The sequence below is a fragment of the Macaca thibetana genome, chromosome 1, assembly GCF_024542745.1.
Source record: "Macaca thibetana thibetana isolate TM-01 chromosome 1, ASM2454274v1, whole genome shotgun sequence".
In the NCBI taxonomy this organism is placed as follows: Eukaryota; Metazoa; Chordata; class Mammalia; order Primates; family Cercopithecidae; genus Macaca; species Macaca thibetana.
Window position 1 is genome coordinate 193020224 of NC_065578.1, and position 14668 is coordinate 193034891.

At 38.4% G+C, this 14668-nt stretch overlaps 1 long non-coding RNA gene across 1 annotated transcript in view; it reads right to left on the reverse strand.

Annotated features, from left to right (window-relative positions):
- Positions 1–14645, reverse strand: part of LOC126950504 (uncharacterized) — a 31780-nt gene extending 17135 nt beyond the window's left edge. The window contains exon 1 of the long non-coding RNA XR_007724183.1: positions 14477–14645. This is a non-coding gene — a long non-coding RNA (uncharacterized LOC126950504). The remainder of the gene's footprint in view (positions 1–14476) is intronic.
- Between the last annotated feature and the right edge of the window lie 23 nt (positions 14646–14668).

Sequence of the window (14668 nt, forward strand, 5' to 3'; positions counted from 1 at the left end):
ACCTCCCCACAGAAATCCTACCAGCTAGAAGAGATGGGGGGGTCAATTCTTTAAGAATTCAACATTCTTGAAGAAAAGAATTTCCAACTCAGAATTTCATATCCAGCCAAACTGAGCTTCATAAGCACAGGGGAAATAAGATTATTTTCAAACAAGCAAATGTGGAGAGAATTTGTTAACAATAGAGCTGCCTTGCAAGAGCTCCTGAAGGAAGCACTAAATATGGAAAGGAAAAATCATTATGAGCCAATAAAAAAACACACCGAAGTACACAGACCAGTGACACTATGAAGCAACAACATAAACAAGCCTGCAAAATAACCAGCTAGCAACATGATGACAGGATCAAATCCACACATAACAACACTAACCTTAAATGTAAATGGGCTAAAGGCCTCAGATAAGAGACACAGAGTGGTAAGTTGGATGAAGAACGAAGACAATCAGTATGCTGTCATCAAGAGATCCATCTCACATGTAATGACACTCACAGGCTCAAAATGAAGGGATGGAGAAAAATTTACCAAGCAAATGGAAAACAGAAAAAAGCAGGGGTTGCAATCCTAGTTTCTGGCAGAACAGACTTTAAACCAACAAAGATCAAAAACAAAGGATACTACATAATGGTAAAGGGTTCAATTCAATAAGAAGAGCCAATTATCCTAAATATATATGAACCCGATACAGGAGCACCCAGATTTGTAAAGCAAGTTCTTAGATATTTTCAAAGTAACTTAGACGCCCACCACAGTAATAGTGGGAGACTTTAACATCCCACATCCCAATGACAATATTAGACAGATCATTGAGAAAGAAAATTAGCAAAGACATTCAGGACTTGAACTCAGCTCTGGATCAAGTGGACCTGACCGATATATATAGAACTTGCCATCCAAAAACAACAAAATATACCTTCTTCTCATTGCCACACAGCACTCACTCTAAAACTGATCACATATTTGGAAGTAAAACACCTCTCAGCAAGCGCAAAAACATGGAAATCATAATAAACAGTCTCTCAGATCACAGCACAATCAAATTAGAACTCAAAATTAAGAAATTCACTCAAAACCACACAATTACATGGAAACTGAACAAACTGCTCGTGAATGACTCTTCAGTAAATAATCAAATCAAGGCAAATATCTAGAAGTTCATTGAAACCACTGAGGACAAAAAATACAATGTACCAGAATCTCCGGGATACAGCTAAAGCAGTGTTAAGAGGGAAATTTATAGCACTAAATGCCCATATCAAAAAGCTAGAATGATATCAAGTTAACAACCTAACCATACAACTAAAAGAACTAGAGAACTAAGAACAAATAAACCCCAAAGCTAGCAGAAGACAAGAAATAACCAATATCAGAGCTGAACTGAAGGATACAGAAACACACACACACAAAAAAAACCTTCAAAAAATCAATAAATCCAGGAACTGACTTTTTGAAAAGAATAATAAAATGGATATACTGCTAGCTAGACTAATAAAAAAAAAAAAGAGAAGATTCAAATAAACACAATCAGAAATGATAAAAGGGACATCACTACTGACACCACAGAAATACAAACAACTACAAGAGAATACTATAAACACCTCTATGCACATAAACTAGAAAATCTAGAAGAAATGGATAAATTCCTGAACACATACACCCTCCCAAAACTGAGCCAAGAAGAAACTGATTACCCAAATAGACAAATAATGAGTTCTGAAATTGAGGCAGTAATAGCTACAGACCAAAGAAAGCAACTTCAGCAAAGTCTCAGGATACAAAATCAATGTGCAGAAATCACAAGAATTGCTATACACCAACAACAGGCAAGCAGAGTGCCAAATCATGAATGAACTCCCATTCACAATTGCCACAAAAAGAATAAGATACCTAGGAATAACAATAATAAGGGAAGTGAAGGACCTCTTCAAGGAGAACTACAAACCACTGCTCAAAGAAATCAGAGATGACGCAAACAAATGGAGAAAGATTCCATGCTCATGGTTCAGAAGAATCAATATTGTGAAAATATCCATATTGCCCAAAGCAATTTATGGATTCAATGTTATTCCCATTAAACTACTATTGACATTCTTCACAGAATTAGGAAAAACTATTTTAAAATTCATATGGAACTAAAAAAAGAGCTCAAATAGCCAAGACAATCCTAAGCAAAAACAACAAATCTGGAGGCATCACACTACCTGGCTTCAAACTATACTACAAGACTACAGTAACCAAAACAGCATGGTACTGCTATAAGAACAGACACATAGACCACTGGAACAAAATAGAGAACACAAAAATGAGACTGCACAGCTGCAACCATCTGATCTTAAACCTGACAAAAACAAGCAATGGGGAAAGGATTTCCTATTTAATAAATGGTGCTGAGAGAACTGACTAGCCATATGCAGAAAATTAAAACAGGACCCCTTCCTTATATCATATACAAAAATCAACTCAAGATGGATGAAAGACTTAAAGGTAAAACCCAAAACTATAAAAATCCTAGAAGAAAATCTAGGCAATGCCATTTAGGACACAGGCACAGTAAAAGATTTCATGATGAAAATGCCAAAAACAATTGCAACAAAAGCAAAAATTGACAAATGGAATCTAATTAAACTAAAGAGCTTCTGCACAGCAAAAGAAACTATCATCAGGGTGAATAGACAACCTACAGAATGGAAGAAAATTTTTGCAGTCTATCCGTCTGACAAAGGTCTAATATCCAGCATCTACAAGGAACTTAAACAAATGTATGAGAAAATAACAAACAACCCCACTAAAAAGTGGGCAAAGGACATGGACAAACACTTCTCAAAAGAAGACATACATGGTGCCAGGAAACACACAAAAAAAGCTCAACATCACTGATCATTAGAGAAATGCAAATCAAAACCAAAATGAGATACCATCTCATTCCAGTCATAAAGTCTATTATCAAAAAGTCAAGGCTGGGTGCAGTGTCTCACACCTATAGTCCCAGCACTTTGGGAGGCTGAGGTGAGCAGAATGCTTGAGCTCAGGAGTTCAAGACCAGCCTGGGCAACATGATGAAACCCTGTCTCTGCAAAAAATACAAAAATTAGTCAGAGATGGTGGCATACATCTGTGGTCCCAGCTACTCGGGAGGCTGAGGCAGGAGGATCACTTGAGATCAGGGGGCAGAGGTTGCAGTGAGCCGAGACCATGCCACTCCACCCCAGGCTGAGTGACAGAGTGAGACCCTGTCTCAAAAAAAAAAAAGAAAAAAAAGTCAAAAAGCAACAGATGCTGGTGGTGAGGTTGCAGAAAAAACAGAATAATTATACATTGTTGGTGGGAGTGTAAACTAGTTCAACCATTATAGAAGACAGTGTGATGACTCCTCAAAGACCTACAGGCAGAAATACTATTTAACCCATCAATCCCATTACTGGCAATATACCCAAAGGAATATAAATCATTCTACTATAAAGATATATGCACATGTATGTTCATTGCATACCATATGCAGAAAATTAAAACAGGACCCCTTCCTTACATCACTATTCACAATAGCAAAGATACGGAATCAACCTAAGTGTCCATGAATAATAGACTGGATAAAGAAAATGTGGTACATGTACACCATGGAATACTATACAGCCATAAAAATAAACAAGATCATGTCCTTTGCAGGGACGTGGATGGGCTAGAGGCCATTATTCCCAGCAAACTAATTCAGGAACAGAAAACCAAATACTGCATGTTCTCACTTATAAGTGGAAGCTGAATGATGAGAACACATGGACACATGGCAGGGAACAACACACACTAGGGCCTGTCAGAGGGTGAGAAGCCAGGAGGGAGGGCATAAGGAAGAATAACTAATGGATGCTGGACTTAATACCTAGGTGATGGGACACCACCTAGGTGCAGCAAACCATCATGGCACACGTTTACCTAGGTAACAAACCTGCACATCCTGCACATGTACCTCTGAACTAAAAAAAAAAAAAAAAAATCTAAAAATACAAATACCATAAGATCCAGCACTCCAGCTGCTATGTATTTATCCAAAGGAAAGAAAAGCAATATATCAAAGGGATATCTGTACCCCTATGTTTTTTGCAGCATTATTAACAATAGCCAAGATATGTAATCAACCTAATAGTCCATCAGTGAATATATGGTTAAAGAAAATGTGGTATATATACAATGGAATACTATTTATCCATGTAAAAGAATGAAATCCTGTAATCTGCAGCAACATGTATGGAACTGGAGGTCATTATGTTAAATGACATAAGTACAGAAAGACATATATTGCACATTCTCACCTGTATATGGAGAAAAAAAAAAAAGTTCATCTCATAGCGTAGAGAGTGGAATGAGAGTTACCAGAGGCTGGGAAGACAGTGGGGAGGGAGTGATGAAGGGAGGTTGGTTAATAAGTACAAACATAAAGTTAGATGGAAGGAATAAATTCTAGTGTTCAATAGCACATCAGTGACTATAGTTAATAGACAATATATTGTATATTTCAAAATAACTAGAGTGAAAGATTTAAAATGTTCCCAACATAAAGAAATGATAAATGATAGAGGTGATGGATATCAAATACCATTATTTGATCATTACACATTGTATACATGTAACAAAATATCACATATACCCCATAAACATGTACAAATATTATGTATTAATAAAAGATAATCAAAATTTAAGAAAAGAAAAAATAATCTGAAGAATCTTCTGACATTATACATGAGTGGGACAGGAATCTTGTTGGGAGTGAAAGGGGAAAGCCATTCCTCTCACTCATCTGAGGGTAATGGAAAATTACCCTCAGGTAATTACTCAGGAAAATTACTACATCAAGTTTATGAAGCTCTACTTGCTAATCTACTTCCAAGGTTTTCTCATGTACAATCAAATGTTTGAATCCATTTCTTCTAATAACAGAGTCATACGAATAAATTATTATAATCTTTTCATGTTTCCTAGACATCACCATACTGGTGGTGTTTATTTTGAGAGTACAGACTTTTATATCAGCAGCACTGGGATCCAATCTGTGATTGGTCCTTTAACCAGTCACATGACCTTGGGCTATTTTCTTAAACTCTCTAAGGCTCAATTTCTATACTTATAAAGTGCAAACACCTATCTCACAGGGCTGTTGAAAGAATTAAGCAAAATCATAGATGTAAAGAACTTAGCATTCACTGAGTGTTTATTATTAGTATTTTCCCACCACTTGAAAGGAAATTCCAGAGGGCTGAAGTGAGGAAGAGACAGAAAATTTCTTCTCATGTACTTTCTGATCCAAGGAAAGGCCAAACAGTTCGCATCTCAGAGATAAACTTGCATTTCCTTTCAAGAAACGGATATGTTAATTTGCTCACTCATTGTAATAATTTCAGTATGTATACCAAAATAGCATGATGTACACCTTAACTCATATGATTTTTAAAAAGAAAGAAATGGTGGCTAGACTCAGAGCAATACTCAGAAAGGCCTAATGAATAGGACTCAAAACGTCACTAGGTATTTCATTGTTTGATGGGCCTGATTCTCATAATGTAATTTATGTTTTAACAATACATATTGTCAAAGAACATCTGGTAGACACAGAGGGCCTGTCTGCCACATTACTTTTTCCTTCTTGACAAATATTCCTAGAGGGGTGAGAATCAGACATTCTTCCAGGACATCCTTTTGTTCTTCTTGAAATAACCCAAATCGTTTCTGTACATGTATTTAATCCAATGGTGCAGGAAAATTGTAGCCTTCTTATTCTTGCTAAGGTTCCAAATGCAGGTGTGAGCTGACTTCCCAAGAAACTGTTTTAAAGAATTCCTGTCAAGAGACTGCTTAATTGTATCTCTAGGGCACAGCACAGACATATTACATGAATTTAAATTTTCTTATTGTTTTCTGATCTTAGTCACTGAAGACAACGAAGACCCTGAAGACACTCAGGCACTGAAGACAATTTTGGAGTACCTTCCCAGCTTGCCTCCTCCTTTAACTGTGCTCCTCACCTATAGCTCATAGTTGTGTTACCAGAAAGGGGTCTCAATCCAGACCCCAACAGAGGGTTCTTGGATCTCACACACACACAAAAGAATTCGAGCAGAGTCCATAGAGTAAATTGAAAACAAGTTTATTTTAAAAGCAAAGGAATAAAGCATGGCTATTCCATAGGCAGAGCAGCCCCCAAGGGCTGCTGGTTGCCCATTTTTATGATTATTTCTTGATTATATGCTAAATAAGGGGTAGATTTTTAATGCAACCCCTTTTTAGACCATAGAGGGTGGCTTCTTGACACTGCCATGGCATTTGTAAACTGTCATGGTGCTGGTGGGAGCGTAGCAGTGAGGAAAACCAGAGGTCACTCTCATTGCCATCTTGGTTTATGGTGGGTTTTAGCCAGCTTCCTTACTGCAGCCTGTTTTATCAGCAACGTCTTTATGACCTGTATTTTGTGCTGACCTCCTATTTCATCCTGTGACTGGGAATGCCTTAACTGCTTGGGAATGCAGCCCAGTAGGTCTCAGCATTATTTTGCCCAGCTCCTATTCAAGATGGAGTTGCTTTGGTTCAAAGGCCTCTGAGAGTTGGGGGTGGTCAGAAAGAGAGAGACACAGCCATACTGCACAATGTGACCTTACTCCATGGTCACAGTTGATTGATAGGACAAGAAGTGAGACTCTGCCAGAACAATTGGTGACCATTTTCGGTGAAATGAGAATTGAAAGCAAGGGCAAGGGCTACCGAGACAGAGATAGTCCATCACTCCATCATTTGTTCCATGGCTGAAACCAGAACATGCAAACTGGGAAGCTGAGGTTGCCCGTGTTTTCTGTTATGTGGACTAGGGAGCAGAGAATTCCACCCACAAGGAAAGAGAAAACTCAAGCATATGTTCAGAGCAAAGCAAAGCTTGAATAGAAAGAGTCTATTTCCTGGTTTCTGGCGGCTTTCTCATCTCTGGTCGCATCCCAAGGTCTTGGCTGCATTCTTGCCATTGAGTTTTATATCAACTTTGCATCCATATACTAAACATTCCTCTTTTCACCTAGCTCAACCTGCGATCCAATCATTGATGTAACTGATATACTGAGCTTCAGTCATCTTTTCCCAGCACCTTGATTTTTTTGTTGTTGTTGTTCTGAACGTATTACCTGAGTTCTCTGTCTTCTGTTTCCCTTAGAGTGCTCTGGCCCTACATTTTGTACATAGGGAGGTATGCTTTCTTACTTAGGGGCCACATATGACTAGATTACCTTACCTGCACTTATATTGCCAGTTTGCTTACATCTAACATGGACTCTTTCCTCTCTAGGGAAGTGCTTATTACCCCATTCCTCAATTTCCATAGAGAGGCAAAGATTTCCATTCCACTTCCAGGAGAGATCAGTAAGGGAACAGGGGACATTTCTGTCCCTTTTCTATATCTTACTCATTCCTTCTCACAGTCAAAGTAGTGCTCCTCTCATAAGGATTTGGAAAAGTGATTAGACTCACAAAGCAAGCTGTGGTCTTTTCGCTTGCTCCTGTTTCACTGTGGAAAGAAAGCATAGAGATGTGTCAATCCTTTTCTCCTTTCCTGTCAGGGCTGTCCATTCTCCCTGGATTAAGGGAGATTGTAGATCTCTTTGTATCTGTCTTGGCAAATATTAACCCATCACACTAGACTATTTTGTTTTGGGGAGGGGATGGGGTGCAGTGGACAGGCAGGGGTAATCATATCCCAAGATCTAGACTTGTGAGGCAGGAAGAGGTAGGACATGGGAGGAAGGTTTGGAATGCAGATCCAAGATGCATTCTCCAACTTCGCTTTATATATAGTAAACTAATATGTGATCCTTGGTCCTCAAGTCTATTTATAAATTGACTAAATCGTTTAGATGAGAGAATATGATTGGTCTCTTGGAATCCTCACCAGTGTTGAAGATACTTTAAGAAATGCTGAGTTGCATTAAATAAATAAGCATCTATCTAGAGAATAAGGTGTATGCCTTAGGACTCTGCAATGTTATTGCCTATTAAAAGATATATACTCTATCAATCAATCTTAGTTGTTCTGCTTTATTCCCTAAACTAGTAAAAGGTAATATATTTTACCCAGTGGCTATAGTCAAATACCTTTAAATCTTCCTTGATTCCTTTCTTTGCCGCACTAACCACGATCACCAAACGATCACCAGCTCCTATTGATTTTCCCTTCCCAATGTTTCATCTATACCTTGAACTGCCTAAGTTCAAGCCCTTCTATCTGTAGTTTTCATTATTGCTGTAGATTTTTAGTTGCCTTCTTTGCCTCTAACTCTCTTTCTAAGGTGTAGCAAGATTTATTTTTGTGAAATAATCTGATGAGATAAGTGCCCTGACTAAAAACCTTAGGTGGTCTCTTTGCACAATCTGCCCCAACCTAGCAAGTCTCAGCAACTTTGTTTTCTTCCATCTTCTTTTACTATGTCCTGATATCTCTACATCTGTAGCCACCATGCCCCCACTTGATAACTGAGCCATGTGGATATAGTCACCATATCTTAAATTACATGTTTTTTCACATGCAATTAAATGCCCAATGATTTCCCTATGCCTGCCCAGACTCTACCTCACTGCCTCAAGAAAAAATTTAAAATTTTTCCCATGTAAAAATTTAAATCATATGTGCAATGGATTCACATTTGCTCCTCATCACTATTTCCAAACTATTCTCTTTCTTTCTCTCCTCAGTAGGTACTCTAGGGGTTAATCTTACATAAATCATATTACCCATTATCCCTCATTGTTTATGTCACCAACCAGCCCCCAGGTAATGCCCCTTTATTTCCCACTGATTTTAGTTCTTGGTTCACTTTCACCCTATCCAATACGACTTATGTCTTAATTCTTGGACGACTGCAATACACCCATTAGAGATTCGATCTAACACTCTAGCGTCTCAGTTTCTTAAACTCCTCTTTTTCAGTGATCTGACCCTCATACTACCTCAGTTATTCAGTTATATGTTCATAACCCTAGACCTTCTCATCACCAATAATCCCTGTATAATCTCAATTTAGTTTATCCCATTCTCCATCTATCACTTTATTCTCTCTAATTCCTCAATTCCAACTTCACCAGGATCTGCAATCCATTCCTCTTCCTATCTTTTCACTGTCTGTAACCTTATTAATATCCTCTCTTTCATACTTACTCATCTTAAGGTTAATTAGCATATTCAGTTATTTGTATACACTCTCACTTCCTTGTCCATGCTATACTCACTTGAAAAAAATCACAACCCTGTTTAAATTTATCATTGTGCCTACAACCATGCAAAAGAATGAGTTGAAGACAAATGCCCAAGATTATGAACCTTAAGTTAGCCTGTCTGCTGTTTGATGATCATACTACACTGTTCCAATGCATTCATTCTACCATATACTTGATGGCTATTTTGTTTTCTCCTCTCTTCTCAAACCCACAATACACCACCTCAATCTTTACTCTCAGATAATGATCTTTTTTTTTCTACTTCACTTAGAAAATTAAAGCAAGTAAAAAAAGATTTCCATAGACTCTCACCACCCCCTCCAGAATCTGCACACATAAACTCCCACCTGCTTCTAGGGAGGATTTATTTATCATGTTCCTATTTAAAATTCAATCCTCCCATTTGCAAAGCAGATTCTATCTTGTCTTAACTACTCAATGACATTATGCTAGCAATTCCTCTCTTAAATCATTAATTTTTCCATCTCTATCAAATCTTCCCCATCAATATACATATACACAATAAAATTATTTCTTCCACCTTCAGCTCAAACTATAAGAATCCTAGAAGAAAACCTAGGAATCACCATTCTGGACATTGGCCTTGGAAATAATTTATGACTAAATCCTCAAAAGCATTGCAACAAAAATAGAATTTGACAAATGGGACCTAATTAAACCAAAGAGCTTCTGCACAGCCAAAGAAACCATTAACAAAATAAACAGACAACCTACAGAATGAGAGAAAACATTCACAATATGCATATGATAAAGTTCTAATATCCAGGATCTATAAGGAACTTAAACAATTCAGTAAGCAAAAAACAAATAACCTCATTAAAAAGTGGGCAAAAGACATGAACAGACGCTTCTCAAAAGAAAACATCCAAGCAGCCAACAAACATGAAAAAAATGTTCAACATCACTAATCATCAGAGAAATTGCAAGTCAATACCACAATAAGATACCATCTGACACCAGACAGAATGGCTATTATTAAAAAGTCAAAAAACAGCAGATACTAACGAGGCTGCAGAGAAAAAGGAATGCTTATACACTGCTGGAAATAACGTAAATTAGTTCAGCCACTGTGGAAAGAAGTTTGGAAATTTCTCAAAGAACTTAAAATGAAACAACTGTTCCACCCAGTAATCCCATTACTGGCTATATTCCCAAAGGAAAATAAATCATTCTACCAAAAAGACACATGCATGTGTATGTTCACTGCAGCAATATTCACAATAGCAAAGACATGGAATCAACCTAGGTGTCCATCAATAGTGGATTAGATAAAGAAAATGTGGTACATATACACCATCGAATAATACATGGTCATAAAAAAGAATGAACTTATGTCCTTTGCTGCAACATGGATGCAGCTGGAGACCATTATCCTAAGTGAATTAATTCAGGAACAGAAAAACAAATACCACATGTTCTCACTTGTAAGTGAAAGCTATGCATTGGGTACTCACAGACGTAAAGATGGCAACAGTAGACACTGGGGACTCCTAGAGGGGGAAGGAAGAGAGGTAGGCAAGGGTTGAAAAACTATTGGGTACTATGCTCACTACCTGGTGACAGAATCAATCATACCCCAAACATCAGCATCACACAATATATCCATGTAACAAACCTGCACATATACCCCTGAATCTAAAACAAAAGTTGAAATTATATGAAAAATGATTTCTTCCATCTTATAAACAAGAATCTTTCTCTTAATCCTACTTCTCTTGCCTGACATTGCCTTACTCGCTTGCAAATTTGTCTCTCTTTCCAGCAAAAACTCCTTGAAAGAGTTTTCTGTACTCCTTCTCTCTAATTCTTCTCTTTCCAAACTTAATTGTATCTATTCCAATCCAATTTTTGGTCCTACCTAGTCTACCAAAATTGCAACAGTCAATTATCAGTTCTCTTCTTATCTGACTTATTAGAATTATTTGATATATTCGATTCCTCTGCCCTCCTGGATAAACTTTCTTCATTTGGCTTCCAGAACACCCTACTCTTGATTTAATTTACTGGTCTATTTTATTGGTCAGTCCTCCTTCGTATCCTTTAATGGTTTTTCCTTTTCTTCCCAAACTTAATGATTATGCATTCTAGGATTCATCCTTTGTTCTTTTCTCTGTTTTTACTCATTCCTTTGGTAATCTCATCCAGAATCATGACCTTAAACAGTATCTCTATGCTGATGGCTCCCAATATTCCATCTCCAGCCTAGTAGTCTCTCCTGAACTTAGATTTGCATATTCAATTGGCTCCTCAACACTTTCACTTGGTGTCATACCAACACTCACCAATGTTGAGTTTGAGCTGCTCTAATTCCTGATCTTCTTTCACCATGAAAACTGTTTTACCACCAACTTTCCCTATCTCAAATGATAGAAACTATGTTCTCCTGGTAGTTCAGGCCAAACATTTGACACTCACCTTTGACTTTTCCTTTATTACACCCTCTCACCCAACCATTCAGCAAATCTAGTTGGTTTTAGTTTTGTGTATATGCAGAACCCAAACGCTTCTCACTACTTTCAGTGCTACACCCTGGTCTGAGCCACCATCACCTCTCTCCTGAAATGCAGCAATATTCTAACATAGGGGACAGCAACGTTTTACATAGGGAATAATATAGTAAGTATTTCTTTGTTTCATGGGCCATACAGTCATTGTGGCAACCACTCACCTCTATTATGGTAATGCAAATGGGCCTGGCTATGTCCCAATAAAAGTTTATTTACAAAAAGCAATAAGCCAGATTTGGATCATGAACCATAGTTTACCAAGTCCTGGGCTAACTGGTCTCCTTGCTTCCATTCTTACCCCAGTTATCATTTCTTGACACAGAAGCAAGGAATCTTTTTAAGACACAAGTCATATGTCACTTCTCTGCAATGCTCCGCTTCTCACTCAGAATAAAAGTGAAAGTCCTTTCAATGACCTACAAGATCCGACATAATCTTGCCCCAGTCATATTCCTGAACCTCATATATGACTACACTCTCTCCTTCATTCACTGCTACAGCTGCACTGACCTCTTGCTATCTCTCAAATGGGCCACGTATGCTCAAGACTTAGGGCATTGCACTAGCTATTCCCTTTTCCCCCAGATCAACATGGCTTATGCCCTCATCTTTGCATTTCTTTTCTCAAATGCCACCTCTTCAATGAAGCCCATACCGACCACTCTTGGAAGTTACAAACATCCCCTGTGAATTCCAATCCCCTTTTCTATTCTATTCCTTTCCCCACCACTTTCTAACATAAAAACAATTCACTTATTTATATTTATGACCTCTCCACCTCTCCTAGAATATAAGCTCTATAAGGCCAGGAACCTTGGTTTTATTCCTGGATGTAGCCTGAGATCCTTGAGCAGTGCCTGGCACATAGTACGCATTAAAAAATGTGTTGAGGCCGGGCACGATGGCTCATGCCTGTAATCCCAGCACTTTGGGAGGCCGAGGTAGGTGCATTACTTGAGCTCAGGAGTTCGAGATCAGCCTGGGCAACATGGCAAAACCCCGTCTCTACTAAAAATACAAAAAATTAGCCACACGCCCATAATCCCAGCTACTTGGGAGGCTGGGGCACCAGAATCACTTGCACGTGGTAGGCGGAGGTTGCAGTGAGCCAAGATCATGTCACTGCGCTGCAGCCTGGGCGAAACAGCAAGACTCTGTCTCCAAAAAACAGAACAAAACAAAACCAAAAAATGTGTTCAATGAATGAATCTCTGTAACCTCCCTCAAATCCCAGAGATGGAGTGAGTTATTCTTTTACCTATATTATTTTAACTTTTTGTATATACCACTCATTTAGTCCATTTTATACTGAATTATTACTATCATTTATGTATCTATCTGTACCATTACTGACCCATGTTTATTTGCTGAAACTAATACAGTGTCTGTCATGCAACAAAAGATCAAATTGTGCCAACTTAATGAATGTACAACAGTGCCATATATACGTAGTTCTCTGACACCAAATTACTAGCTCTGGAAGTCAGCTATTGTTTTAAAAGTCTCTCCTCAACCCCCACTCTAAATACATGTATACACACACTCCACTAATAGAGATAATTTAAAACTATTTTTCACATATTTGCTTAATTAGCTTGCAGTGACCTCTACAAAAACACTGGCCTCTGATGATTATAAGAGGTAGTTTTTTGGCATGGACACCAAAGCATCAAAGAGTCAGCTGGAACTAAGGAAAGCAATAACACAACTGGTTTTAATTACTCATGACAGGCAGCTGAAGATATCTGACACAGGCCTTCTCTCCAATACATCACTCAAAACAGGCCAGTTACAGGAAATGGTAGAGAGAAAAAAAAATCAAGATGGGGCCAAAATGTGTCCATAATACAAAGCAGATCATCTTTCACGTGGATGACCTTATTCACTTTGTTTTATATTTTTATGATGGGCCCAAATCTATAAAACTGCTGATGCTTTAAGACTTTGCATGCTTCTATGCCAGTGCTTAGGATTGGTGGCTCAGGTTCTCAAAAAAGGAAGTAGATGAAGAGTGCACCCATTCATGAATCACTATATAAATCAAGAGGTCCTCCAAAGTTCATCTAGGATTGCGGGCATGTTTGCAATTAGCTCATCTGTGACATCAGGTGAGCACCTTCTAATCAACATTCACAGAAGGATTAACGTCATCTATAACCTAGTTAGTTTCTTCTGACCTCTTGCATAGCAGGAAATGAGTAAGGATTTTGTTATTAATATAACCTACTCACAATTGCAACATATCTATCTCTCTTATCAAGTGTACACACTCACCTAATTAAACTATGGACTTCAGATTGCTCATATCCTCGGACTGTCTCCTCTTAAAAAAAAAAAAAAAAAAAAAAAAAAAAAAGGGAGGGCTGGGCGCGGTGGCTCAGGCCTGTAATTCCAGCACTTTGGGAGGCCGAGGTGGGCAGATCACCCTAGATTGGGAGTTCAAGACCAGTCTGACCAACATGGAGAAACCCCGTCTCTACTAAAAATACAAAATTAGCCAGGCATGGTGGCACATGCCTGTAATCCCAGCTACTCGGGAAGCTGAGGCAGGAGAATCGCTTAAACCCAGGAGGCGGAGGTTGCAGTGAGCCAAGATCGCGTCATTGCACTCCAGCCTGGGCAACAAGAGTGAAACTCCGTCTCAAAAAAAAAAAAAAAAAAAGAGAGAGAGAGAGAAAGACAGAGAGATTTCCTAACTAGGCAGGATTTTACCTCAGGATCCAGTCTTGCTACAATCTTCTCCCAGACGCTTGCCCGATCCCAGTGTGCACCGAGCTTCTCGTTTCTGTGCACTTCCTGATTCTTGCCACTTGCATTGTTTGATTACTGTTTTGACCAGTCCTGCACACCGTAGTTTTCGTGAAACTTAAAAAGCCCGTCGTTTTTCCTGCTGCTTTGTTGATT